General features: G+C 35.7%; 1 protein-coding gene across 2 annotated transcripts in view; it reads left to right on the top strand.

Annotated features, from left to right (window-relative positions):
- LOC129947930 (EGFR adapter protein) overlaps nucleotides 1-13,035 on the top strand; it is a 110,300-nt gene that overhangs the window by 3,103 nt on the left and 94,162 nt on the right. Inside the window, exon 1 of one of the 2 annotated variants that reach the window (XM_056058699.1) lies at nucleotides 7,173-8,469. The exons of the other annotated variant lie outside the window; for it this stretch is intronic. The gene's annotated coding sequence lies outside the window, so the exon portion shown is untranslated. Of the gene's footprint in view, nucleotides 1-7,172; nucleotides 8,470-13,035 lie in introns of those variants that run through there. 2 annotated transcript variants of the gene reach the window in all.

The raw sequence follows: 13,035 nt of genomic DNA, 5'->3' as shown, positions 1-13,035 counted from the left end.
AAAACTTTTAGTAATATTTTTTTAGGATTTTATTTTTTATAAAAAAAACTGTCGGTTTAATCTTTCTGAAAATTTTACCAGATGTTAAAAACGTTATTCTTCGTTGCACAAAATTGTTCTGGAGATAAAATCATTAAAAAACGTTAATTGGAATTTTTCAAAAAATGTATTGGTTCGTAAAATATTTGGGGTTAACCAAAACTTTCACCTTTTCTTTAAATTGATATGGTAAGAAAACCACACACGCAATTTTCTTGAGAGTCCTTTCTGCATCTTTCTGCATTATCGATATTTCTTCCGGTTCTTGAGCTATGAACGACGAAAAACGTCGCGAACGTACGGACGCAAAGTCATACAGATGTACCAACCTACGTACACACGCACGCACAGACATCTTTCTAAACATTTTTTATTTCGACTCTAAGGACCTTGAAACATCGAGAAATATCAAAATGTTCAATTTGACAAAACGGACTCATTACAATAACTTTCCATGGGAAGTTAAAAATAAAAATAAATTGATAAAATGTTTATAATATGAATATGAACGTTGGGCGCCACTTAATTTCTTATTTGAAATTAATGTGAATCCACTCTAAAATATATTCCAAATTTTGACTTTAATTTTGTCTTGTTTGTTAATATTTTATTAATTTATCCGAAAAACTTTTAAAGTACAATACTTATGGACCTTAAAAGATTCAACTTTTTTTTGTTATAACAAATGACCATTTAGAACACCAACACTCACCCTCCATGTCATTGATTTTTGATAAATCATTCAAATGTTAGGTCGATTAATCTTCCAAAGTTGCTATGTCTCCCCTTCAAACTATATGCTATGAAAGATAATGTAGAGAATTTGAAAAATTGTAGTATCAAGCTTAAATTATTAGACGTTAAAGACAACCAGTGAATGTGAAGTGTTTCAATGATGGTTTCCCTAATAACAACATGGTTAGTTATTGCTCGACTTTGATGAATATAGCTTTTAGATGAATTTTCGTACAAGGGGTACTGAATGAATTATGAAGTAATACAGAGTACGCTACCAAGTCACTTAAACACATAGTGCACGAGTAATTAACAAGTAATCTGATAATTGAATTTTATGTTTTTTTTCTTAATATTTCATTAGGAATTCTTAAACAAAAACATTAACACGACACCATTTTGCATCTTTTAATAGTAATTAATCTAATTAAAACTGTTAAAAACAGACAGTACTTCAGGCGGGAGTTAAAGACCCCATTAATACTTCTGGATATTTTATTTTATTTCAACCAACAATTTTCTTTAAAATACATCAATAAATGTTGCTTTTGAATTCTTAAGTCATTAATTTAAGTAAGTTAACTTAGTATAAACTTAGTATAAAGTTTAATCCCTCAATGAAAAATTGTGCCTAAATATTTGCTTTACGTCCTAAAGTCTATTCCGAATATTACATATGTATTTTTTTATTAACAAATTATTTTAACCTAAAACTCTTCTATTCTTATGGGTTTTTCATGTTAGTATTAACATAAATATTAGCATTAAAATACAAAAATGTATTTTTATTTTTATTTATTAATTATTAATAACAAAAAAAAAACCTGAACCAATTCCATATTCTTCCAATTTGAATTTTGTATTTATTTATATTTTTATAAATAAATAACTTTAATCCGATTTGGCTATCGATATGTATAATTTTTTTCTTTATTTTCAATCAACCAAGAGTTTGTTGAATAGAAAAAATAAAATAAAACCATGTTGAAGATGGTGTGATTAATATTAAGCCATTAATTTATGTTTTATTTGACTGGGTGTGTATATAAAAATACGATTTAAAATTTGGAATTATGTTCTTCAGACTCAATAAAGAATTTGACAATAATACTATTGATGTAAAATGGAAATAAATAAATACAAATAAATGTTTTCTTTTTCATTTGACCTTTATTTAAATATTTTGTAAGAAAAGCGACATTGTTTCTTTAACGTGTCAAGCTTCCAATATTCAAATTCTTAAATTAATTAATTGTTGAAAATATTTGAACATGGTTTAGATTTAATGATTATGAGAAAGCTATTAAAAACGGTTGTTAAACAAAACTTAACAGGTAATTTAGTTTTTGTTTTGTTTGTGTTAATGGAAAACAAATGTTTCGTCATTAATATGATTTATATACGAGTAGATACTCTTAGTAGTAAGGTTTTATCTTAAGAGATCTTAAGATCATCTTAACTCTCTCTTTCTTTAAAAAATAAAAGGTGTATACTTGTACTTTTGATTTAAAACAACAAACTTGAATACGGTTTCGTGTTGATGAAATTTCAGTTCTCATGAAACATCATATGGGTTAAAAAACGTGTTTTTTATAATTGTTGATTTGATTTTAACAGTCAAAGAAGGTGAAGTTTGGAAATTAGTAAACTTAATTTACTTTAAATTTCACAAAGTGCGTTGTTCATATTTTTGGGAGATTTGCCCTTAAATCAAATGAAGGGATTTCTATTTAGCGTTTTTTGTTTTAGGCTATAAAATCAGGTATTGTAACAATTGATTTGTGATTAAATGTCGTAGACATAGTCTGTCTCAAACGAAGTGTACTTGTCAATTTCGGAAGCAAAATGTACATTTTTGCTCAGATTATGCAGAATGTTATTGCGGTCCTGCATGTCTTCAAAGTCTGTATCATTAATTTATTTCTATTAGAAAGTGGTTGTCTTCCACCGCTTGTACTGACTTAGACGGTATTTCGACATTTTTGTTTACTAATGAACCCATTTATCTAGAAAAGTGATTTTTAGGGACACAAATGTCAGAAAAAAAAATATTGCATAACAATCAAATGAAATTCAAAGGAAATAAAAAGCACAACGATGCGGATTGCATCTTATTGAATATTAATTTATAATTTGTTAAAAAAAACTTAACTTTTTATTATAATACAAATATCAAATACACCAATAATAATATTATTTTAAAAGAAATGGTTTGTGTATTTGAATGAACTTATCGAATACACACCATTTTTTGTCGGTAAGCTAGTTTCACCCCCAGACACAACTCATCGTAGGACATTTCATTCCGGAAATGAAAAATACTTGTAAGCATACTTAACGAAGACAATTGTTTGTGTATTCAACTAGTTCGTTCAAAGCTTTTTCCTTTGGATAGATTCATTTTTATTTCATACAAGAAGAACGAGGATGGAAAATAAATTACCTGAAGATAAGAAAGAGGCAGAACATTTATGTTTAATTGTAAAGCGATCGCCTATTGGTTGTGTAGTTAGGTAGGTGTCTAAAACGAATAAAGAATAGTTCATTGACGTGCTCAGCTTTATGCAGAAAAATAGATAAGGATATGTTTATAATGATCTTGAAAGAATGATATTGGTAGGTAGAAGGTACTTACTACAATCCAAACACATTTTATCTTTCCTAAAAGTTTTCAGCGCAAACATGGAGTTATTACGTTAAGATTATTTTTTTAGTTAAAGTTTAAAAAAAAAAACAAGCAAACGAATAATTATAAGAAATTGCTATTCATGATTTAGATTTTAGCTATAAAGTGACACGCAAGCAGTAGTTGTAGAGGTTGTACGTAATACCTATATAAGTATAATGTGTATACGTTGAACAAGTGATCTTAATAGAAAAAACACATAGGTAAGGTACTCGTTCTGGCACGTTTCTTTAACTTGTACAAGGTATTTATTGTTTTATATTATAACTATAAGATCTGCGCATGTTGTTCAATTGTGGGTTCAATTCTGAATTGTGGTCATCATTTAGCAGCGCAAAAAAGTGATCCTTCCATCTTTGTAGCTGATGATCTATCGTCACTAAAAGGTTGTTAGGTTCAACTCTAACACGGGATGTTAGAGTTAGTGCTACTACGCTGCCGACAATGTCCTTAGTGATTTTATACATCTCCCTTGCGTCCTCTTTTCTCACGTTCCGCTTTTTCCGCAAGTTTGTCCACCCTTGCCCTATTGTTACGTCTCACACACCGCTGCACTGTCTTATTAGATGCTCTATATTCGTTTTGTAGAATCAATTTCCGCTGAGCATCACTTTCTGAATTGATTCTAATTTTAAGTGTTCTTCGATATGTTATTTTGTAATGGGTCTCTTGGGTCTCTAGCTCTTGTCTGTCTGGGTATAGTTTCAATTCCAGCTTCCATGTAAGCACTCTTAATTTGGTCCCACAAAGCATATACCGATAAGCCAGCATTTTGTATGTTCGATGCTTTATCGCCGAGTATGGTGATGAAATTACGACGTACATTAGGATCATTTAGAGCGCTTGTGTTGAATCTTAGTCGTTTGCTGAATTTGGTTAATCTTAAAACACCAATTTTTAAAAATACTATGAAACATAACCACCAACATTGTTGTTCTTAAACCCCATCCCCTTGCAATATATCTCTTGTTGATTTTGTTTTACCAGATATTGCACAGTATCGTATCGATTCGAACTGAATTGCTGAGCGAAGAGCTAGGGGCTTTAGGCTAAGCCTTCAACACCAAACGTGGATTTAAGCTAGTCATTCACGCCTTGATTTTTGTCTTAATTAGAACAAAACTTTCGAGTTGATGTAAGCAAACAAAATTGTGACCAACGCAAACCTTACATTACTTACTTAAGGTTGCGCTACAGTCCGGGGCGGACCTGGGACTCAACCAACATGCGTCTCCAGCCAGCTCGGTCCCTAGCTAGCTGTCTCCAGTTTTGCACACCAAGTTGGTTGAGGTCCTCTCCCACCTGGGTGCGCCACCTGAGTCGCGGTCTTCCTCTACTGTGCCGTCAATCGGGATTGGATTCGAAGACCTTCCGGGCTTGGAGCGTTGATATCCATCCGCTCTACATGACCTAGCCATCTAAGCCGTTGGACTTTAATTCTGCTAACTAGGTCAGTGTCGCTGTACAACCCGTACAGTTCGTCGTTATATCTTTTCCTCCATTCTCCATCTTTGCGTACGGGACCAAAAATCAACCGAACAATATTTCTCTAGAAGCATCCTAAGACGCTCTCATCTTTCTTTGACAGGGTCCAGGCCTCAGTGCTATAAATGAGAACCGTGATGATGAGTGTCTTATAGATGGTGATTTAAGATGCTCAAGAGAGCACTTTACTCAATTGCCTTCTAAGTCCAAAGAAGCAGCGATTTGCAAGAGTTATTCTTCGTTTGATTTCAGCGCTGGTGTCGATATCTGCGTAAATAGCGGTGCTTAGGTAGACAAAGTCCTTAACTACCTCAAAGTTATAGCTGTCCATGGTGATGTTTTGTCCAAGACGTCGTTGTTCAGTGTCTTTTTTTGATGACAGCATATACTTGGTCTTGCCCTCATTGACCCCTAAACCCATCTTCTTCGCTTCCGTCGCAATGCTCAAAAACGCTCCACTGACATCACGCTTTAATCTTCGAATAATGTCAATATCATCTGCCTATCCGAGTAATTGGATGGACCTTTGGAAGATTGTGCCTCTAGTGTTGACGGTTGAGTTTTGCACAATTCTTTCCAGAACTATGTTGAAGAAGTCGCATGACAGTGCATCGCCATGTCTAAAACCTTTTTTGACATCAAATGCATCAGTAAGATCTTTTCCGACCTTGATAGAGCAGCGTGCATTCTCCATCGTCATTCTGCACAAACGGATAAGTTTGACAGGGATGCCAAAACTAGACATTGCTCGGTAGAGCTCTTCCCTATAGATGCTGTCATACGCGGCTTTAAAATCGATAAAAAGATGGTGGGTATCGATTTGTAGCTCCTGGGTTTTTTCCAAGATCTGCCGTAGTGTGAATATTTGGTCGATAGTGGACTTTCCTGGTCTGAAGCCACACTGATAAGGTTGTTGACGAATGGCTTCAGACGTTCACATAATACGTATAGTATAAGGCTATAGGACCGTGGACAGACAGGACAGATGGACTAAATCGCGGGACCCACTTTTTGTCGATTTCCCTACCATCGCAATATCATGTTTAATTAAAATCTCGAATTATAAATTTTGCAATAATGCAAAACTTGCTATATAGTTCATATTATATCGCAAGTAAAAATATTGCTTAGCAATTAAATGAAATTCAAGGGAAAAAGTACGTATACGCCCTGGTGTACCATTGAGATATTCTTTTGATATACCAAAAAACGAAAATGTATGTTCTTAAATATTTTTATTTAAATTCTGCTTATGAAGAAGTTAATTAAAAGGTTAATTTACATTACATTTTTCCTGGAGAGTTAATTTTTCTTGTTTGCTTTTACCATAAAGAAAAGGTCAAATTTTATTAAGTGAAGAATATTTAATTATTTAAGGTAGTATTTCTCTTAGTACCAGTGGTGTGATGGTTAGGGCGTTTGACTGTCATGCCAGAGCTCTTGACTTCAATCCCTGCCTGTGCCATCTACAGTTTTTTTTTAAGGGTACTGCCTCTTGCGAGGAATTGACAAATCGTCAATGAACGTCATCTCTATGATGCTAGTTTGTCAGCTTATGCCAGAGATTTCAAAAACCCTCGTAAAATAAGAACAAGGTGTCAAATCACAAAACTAGGTTAATTTCTTGGAATAATCTTGATACCAAAACTTAATAAAGTGATGGATGCACAAGCTCTATAACATTTTACACCGCAATAGTTCTATGTGTTAAAAAAACAGAACCCATCTTAACTTTATTTCCAAGTATCTTTCTGACATTTGAAGTATTCCAAAGAAGAATGTTCTTTCTTAAAATAAACCCAACATTCTAAATACGAGACTTATGTTCACTGACGGCAAAAAACAAAATTCCTTCTCATTAAAACAGCATAATCTATGTATGGCTTGGCTTGTAAACAGTTCCTACGTATGTTTAATGCACATAGCCCATGAACGGTAATAAGATTTAACCTATTGAAGATATTATTTCTCTTTTTTTCAACATGTAAGAAATAAATTCGAGTAAGTCTGCGTAGGATGTCAAATTATGGTAGTATATCAGCAACGGACGTGGGTTCAGATATTCTGGTGCCTTTGGGTTTTCTTACCAAATAAGCATCATATGTCAACGGTAAGGTCTTGAGTATAGAATAGACGATGCAGTCTGTCCATACAAACAAACAAAAAATTAAGGAAAAAAAAACTGCAATTTATATCCATTTTGTATTTATTTCCAGATATAAAAAAAACAACAATTGGATCACCTAAAGTGCTATTTAAACCAACTTGAGATACTTTTTACTCGTATATCTAAAATTTAATAAACTTCAACAATAAAAACTCCCATAAATTCACCTAAAATAACAGTCAATCTATAGATACCTTGAACTGCCACAAACTATTGAAACACATGTACATGTAACACACCTTAAAGTCAATATATACAAGACTATAAAAAGTCCCCATTCTATACCGATAGGGGGCGCCCGCATGTTCGATTAAAAAGTGGGCGAAAATACTCCGCAAACATCACGATCAAAAGAGCACGAAAAATAACAATTTTAACCTCCTCGGTCCATGCTAAAGAGAACGTTCAAGTGAAAAAATATCTTAAGATACTTTTTTATTCCTTCGTATATCTATACAAAGATATCATTTGCAGTGCAGCGCTGCGAGGTAATGCAGTGAAAATGGAATACACTGGACGCATCGTTTCCAATTCTACGAATCATCAACGGATCGAATTTTTATTGTAGAGAGTGCGGTCCGGACCGTACGTAAGTTGGGTTTGTGTGTATTTGTGTGGACGGAGTTCAAAACTCTCAATTGCACTTGGTCGCGCGATTGCATTTGCAGCAGAAATCCCAAATGCAGCACAGCACAGGCACACTCATCGTTCAGATGTGCAGTCATTGGCGGCTGTGGTAAAGTTGCAAACAAGTTTTGCGCGAAATACTCGTTTTACTTAATGCTGTCCGTTGTCGTCGGTTGGTCGTCGTTGCCGTCGTTGTCGTGTTGTCGTTGGGTCCGTCGGTTGATTCTTGGTCTGCATCCATATATGAATGTGTTCTTTTCTTATTTCTATCAACTTAAATCTTTTGGTGAATTAGTTGCAAATGTTTAAAAATATATCTATCTATATTTAAATGTGCAACAAAATCCTTACCACAATCAGTGCTTCCAGTGAGCAGCTATATAAAAGATACTACTTCATCTACTACTAGCAGCAACTCAAAAATAAAAAAGTATCTCAACTGCTAACAACAAAGAAGAAAACGGATTTAATAAACCTCAAAATAAATTTACAAAAGGATTAAACAGCAAAGGATTACATTACCAGTAACACAACAACAAAAACAGAAGCAGTCAGCAGCATAGTGGTAACTATAGGTACCATTGCTTGGGACTTTGGTAAAGGAAGGAACAGAAATCCCGGCCTCGTAATACAGCATCACTTATAAGGGCCGACGAACGTTGAACGTTCAACGTAGCTAGTCGCTTGTCGTGAACGCTTCCTCTCGCTCTCTTTCTCTCACAATATAAGGGTATGTGTTTGCTAAAGTATCTACAGAAACCACTTATTATAGTTTTTTTTTTCATCTTATATTATTTTTTGTTCCTATATTATATATGTACGTATGTCTTGTAGTCTCTTACCCTATAATACCTCCCTCTGTACTTTGTACCTACTAATGGACTTAAGATGTTTGTGAAGTTTCTTACCCCACAGAGACTGAATGCGGCAATTTATTGTCAGCCCTTCTTTTATATATATATCCTTTCCTCCTCCCATACCTCATACTCTATACATTCATCTCTCATTTCTTATGTTTTCCTTCCCTTTTTGCGATTTGCAATCATCCTTTGGGAGTTTCAATGAAAAAACAAACTTAATAAAAAACAAAAAACAACCAACGAATTAAAACAAAAGATTACAACGTAGAATCGCGGGGCGACGCACGAGGTGGGCGGCAATGTTAGTGTGGTGTACCACAAGAGTGAGGAGAGGTACCTATACTTTTTTTTTGCTTTTGAGAGTATCTTTGCGCAAACAAGTTACTCGTTCATTAATGCAATTTTAACTTCAATTTACCCCCCGCGATTTATTTCTTTACTCAACAATATTACTCTTATGTGCTTGTAACGTGTAGTCCTTATGGAGAAAAAAAGACTTCAATTTGAAGCTTGATGGGAAAAAAGGTGCGGAAGAATTACTTTTTCATGTATGAATGTATGTTCGGGGGTGTGGGTTTGTGTGAAAAGTTTCAAAACAGGTGACCACACATAGGATACATATTCAAACGCGGACAACATATCTGCACATTTAACCTTTTTAATTGATTAGAATTCGAGAGGGAATGAAAACAAAATTAATTAAATTATATTTGTAATTTTTTGTCAGCTTATTTTTGTGGGTTGATACTAAGACAATTACTTGAACAAGCATATATAAGAGCTTGATTCTTCAAAAATGAGATTGTGTCAAAGGAGATAGATAATCTGTCTTTGCTTTTACCTATACTTACTTATTTACTACTGCTTAGATCCTCAGAGCTGTTAAGTCCGTTGGGGATCCTTTAAGGGGCATATGGCATCTACTACCTTTAATTGAAGGCTGCCTTCTTAAAATCTCTGATCACGCAAAGTATGTCGGTGTTATCTTAGATAAAAAACTAAACTAGGGCCTGAACACCAAAGATAGATTCAAAAAGGCATCGATTGCCTTTTACTCCCGCAATAGAATTTTCGGGAAAACCTGGGGACCAAACCCTAAAATTATCAGATGGATGTATTCGGTAATAATTAGACCAATACTAACCTATGGTAATTTGGTACGGTGGAAAGATTTAGAAAAGAGCACGAACCTGAAAACTTTGACAAAAATTCAAAGACTTGCAGGCACTGGCATTACGGGAGCAATGAGATCCGCTCCAACTGCGTGACTGGAAGTTATACTCAATCTAATTCCCCTAAACCTCCTTGTTAAAGAGGCCAAAAGTGCCCTGAGATTTAGTCAACGTCTGGATGAACAGTTCCATAGGACATGCCCAGATCCTTCAAAAAGTTATTGGTCACAGTACTACAATAGACTATAAAATACCTGAACTTAATTTTTATAAACCATTCCAGGCTGCCATCCTAAGCAGAGAGGAATGGATAGATAATATACCATACTCCAGTGAGCCGTCAATAGCTATCTATACTGATGGCTCTAAAATGGACACTGGTGAAGGGGCAGGCTTCTATTCTAAATCTCTCAAGTTAACCTCCTCGCTTAGGCTTCCAAACTACAGTAGCGGCTTCCAAGCAGAAGTCCTGGCAGTGACAACAGCTGCTTAAAAGGTATCAATGATGGCAATACCACGATATCATCGTTTACATTGATAGCCAAGCGGCAATAAAAGTTATTACTGCAACTGAGGTAAAATCAAAGCTTGTTTCATGCTGCCGTGAATAACTTAAGATTCTTGGGGTATGCACAACATCAGGCAACAGCGATATACTAAACAACGAGAAAGGCGATGAATTAGCAAGATTAGGGTCAATGCTTGACGTAAGTCAAGCTCAGCTAGTTAACACCTTCAAAAAGAATAACCATCAAACCCGATAAAAGATGGACCCTTCTTGACACCTGCGGCACTACAAGAAAGATCTTCCCCTGATTTAACAAACAAAGAACGGAAAGAATTAAGCAGCTACACAAGGGATCACTTCGATCTCTTGTGAGCATAATCACCGGATATAATCTTTTAGGTTATCATATGAAAAAGATGAGAATCAGTTCAGTTGATCTATGCAGAGGATGCGGTGACGAAGAGGTGCATGAAGACACTCCGCACTTTCTGTGCCACTGCCCCGCACTCTCCCATTAAAGGAAGAAACTGCTTGGGATATAGAAGAACGCTATAGCACGCCAGGTACTAGAGTTCTGAACTTCGTCAAAGCTTCTAAATGGCTTCACTAACTTAACACAAAGGTTTTTCTTATAAGCTTGGGTAGCAATACTCACGGGTATCACAATGGATCTGTATTGATCTAAGTGTGACGGTAAAGACATCAACTGTCAGCCCCTCAACCTTACCTAATCTATGCACCAACTCATCTGCAAAATATGGTCGGACGAAAGCATGCCCGATGAGTGGAATCTCAGCATAGTATGCCCGATCCAAAAAAAGGAGATCCTTTAAATTGCGGCAACTACAGAGGCATCAGTCTCCTTAACATTGCGTATAAGATGCTATCTGCCGTATTATGTGAACATCTGAAGCCATTCGTCAACAACCTGATTGGTCCTTATCAGAGTGTAGCTTCAGACCAGGAAAGTCCACTATCGACCAAATATTCACACTACGGCAGATCTTGGAAAAAAACCCAGGAGCTGCAAATCGAAACCCTCCATCTCTTTATTGATTTTAAACCCGCGTATGACAGCATCTATAGGGAAGAGCTCTACCGAGCAATGTCTAGTTTTGGCATCCCTGTCAAACTTATCCGTTTGTGCAGAATGACGATGGAGAATGCACGCTGCTCTATCAAGGTCGGAAAAGATCTCACCGATGCATTTGATGTCAGAAAAGGGTTTAGACAAGGCGATGCACTGTCATGCGACTTCTTCAACATCGTTCTGGAAAGAATTGTGCAAAACTCAACCGTCAATACTAGACGTACAATATTCCAAAGGTCCATCCAATTAGTCAGATACCCAGATGATATTGACATAATTAGAAGATTAAAGCGTGAAGTGTTCTTGGGCATTACGACGGGCATTACGACGGAAGCAAAGATGGGTTTAGTGGTCAATGTGAGCAAGACCAAGTATATGCTGTCATCAAAAAAGGACATTGAACAACGACGTCTTGGACAAAACGTCACTATGGACAGCTATAAATTTGAGGTAGTTGAGGAATTTCTCTACCTAGGCACCTCTTTAAATTCAGACAACGACACCGGCTCTGAAATCAAACGAAGAATAACTCTTACAAAGCCCTGCCTTTTTGGACTTAGAAGGCAATTCAGTAGTAAAGTCCTCTCTCGAGCATCTTAAATCACCATCTATAAGACACTCATCATCCCGGTTTTCATTTATGGAGCTGAGGCCTGGTCCCTGTCAAATAAAGGTGAGAGCGTCTTAGGATTCTTCGAGAGAAATTCTTCGGGTGATTTTCATTCCCGTACGCATAGATGGAGAATGGAGGAGAAGATATAACGACGAACTGTACGGGATGTTCGGCGACACCTACCTAGTTAACAGAATTAAAGTCCAATGGCTTAGATGGCTAGGTCATGTAGAACCAATGAACATCAACGCTCCAGCCCGGAAGGTCTTCGCATCCAATCCGGAGGAACGGCGCAGTAGAGGAAGACTGCAACGCATGTGGCGCTCCCAGGTTGAAGAGGACCTCAACCAACTTGGCGTATGAATCTGGAGATAGCTAGCTAGGGACCGAGCTGGCGGGAGACGCATGTTGGTTGAGGCCCAGGTCTGCCCCTGACTGTAGCGCCACCTTAAGTAAGTAAATAAGTAAGTGTTAGTGTGATTTCACATCTTTGGACTACTTTTTATAAGGATATCGTCACATTTCCGGCGATACACTCGAAAAAAAAACTGTAGGTTGCACATGCATAAATTGTATCCAAGACCTCTGCCATGACAGTTAACGCAACGGGTAATGCCAGCCTAAAATAAAAGCTTGAAATCTTGTTATTTAGTAACAAAAGTAGCAAAACAACTGAAATAAAGTGCCAATATCTATTTTCCATGCAAAAGATCTTAAAAGGATACCATCCCTTATACTTTAGTATTTTAGTCCATTATGTCTATCTTCATATCTTTTATACTTAATTATCTTATGATTGTGGTAAAATTAAACTTCTAACTAAATTTTATTTATCAGAAGGTCTTATTCAGATTTATGTGGTTTCCCTCATCACCAATACCAAATTTCATTAAACTTTTTCAAACAAAATCCTTACAGAACACTTAACTTTATAATAATGATTATTATAGAAACAATTTTGAAAACTTTTCAACCACAAAACAACATACAAAAAACACACATATCTATAAACATCACTTTACCTACGTAGTTAACACAGTAACTTATTTTGTT

Source organism: Eupeodes corollae, chromosome 2 (genome assembly GCF_945859685.1).
Source record: "Eupeodes corollae chromosome 2, idEupCoro1.1, whole genome shotgun sequence".
In the NCBI taxonomy this organism is placed as follows: domain Eukaryota; kingdom Metazoa; phylum Arthropoda; class Insecta; order Diptera; family Syrphidae; genus Eupeodes; species Eupeodes corollae.
Note: the sequence above shows the minus strand (reverse complement) of the source record. Positions and strands in the feature narration are given on the sequence as shown.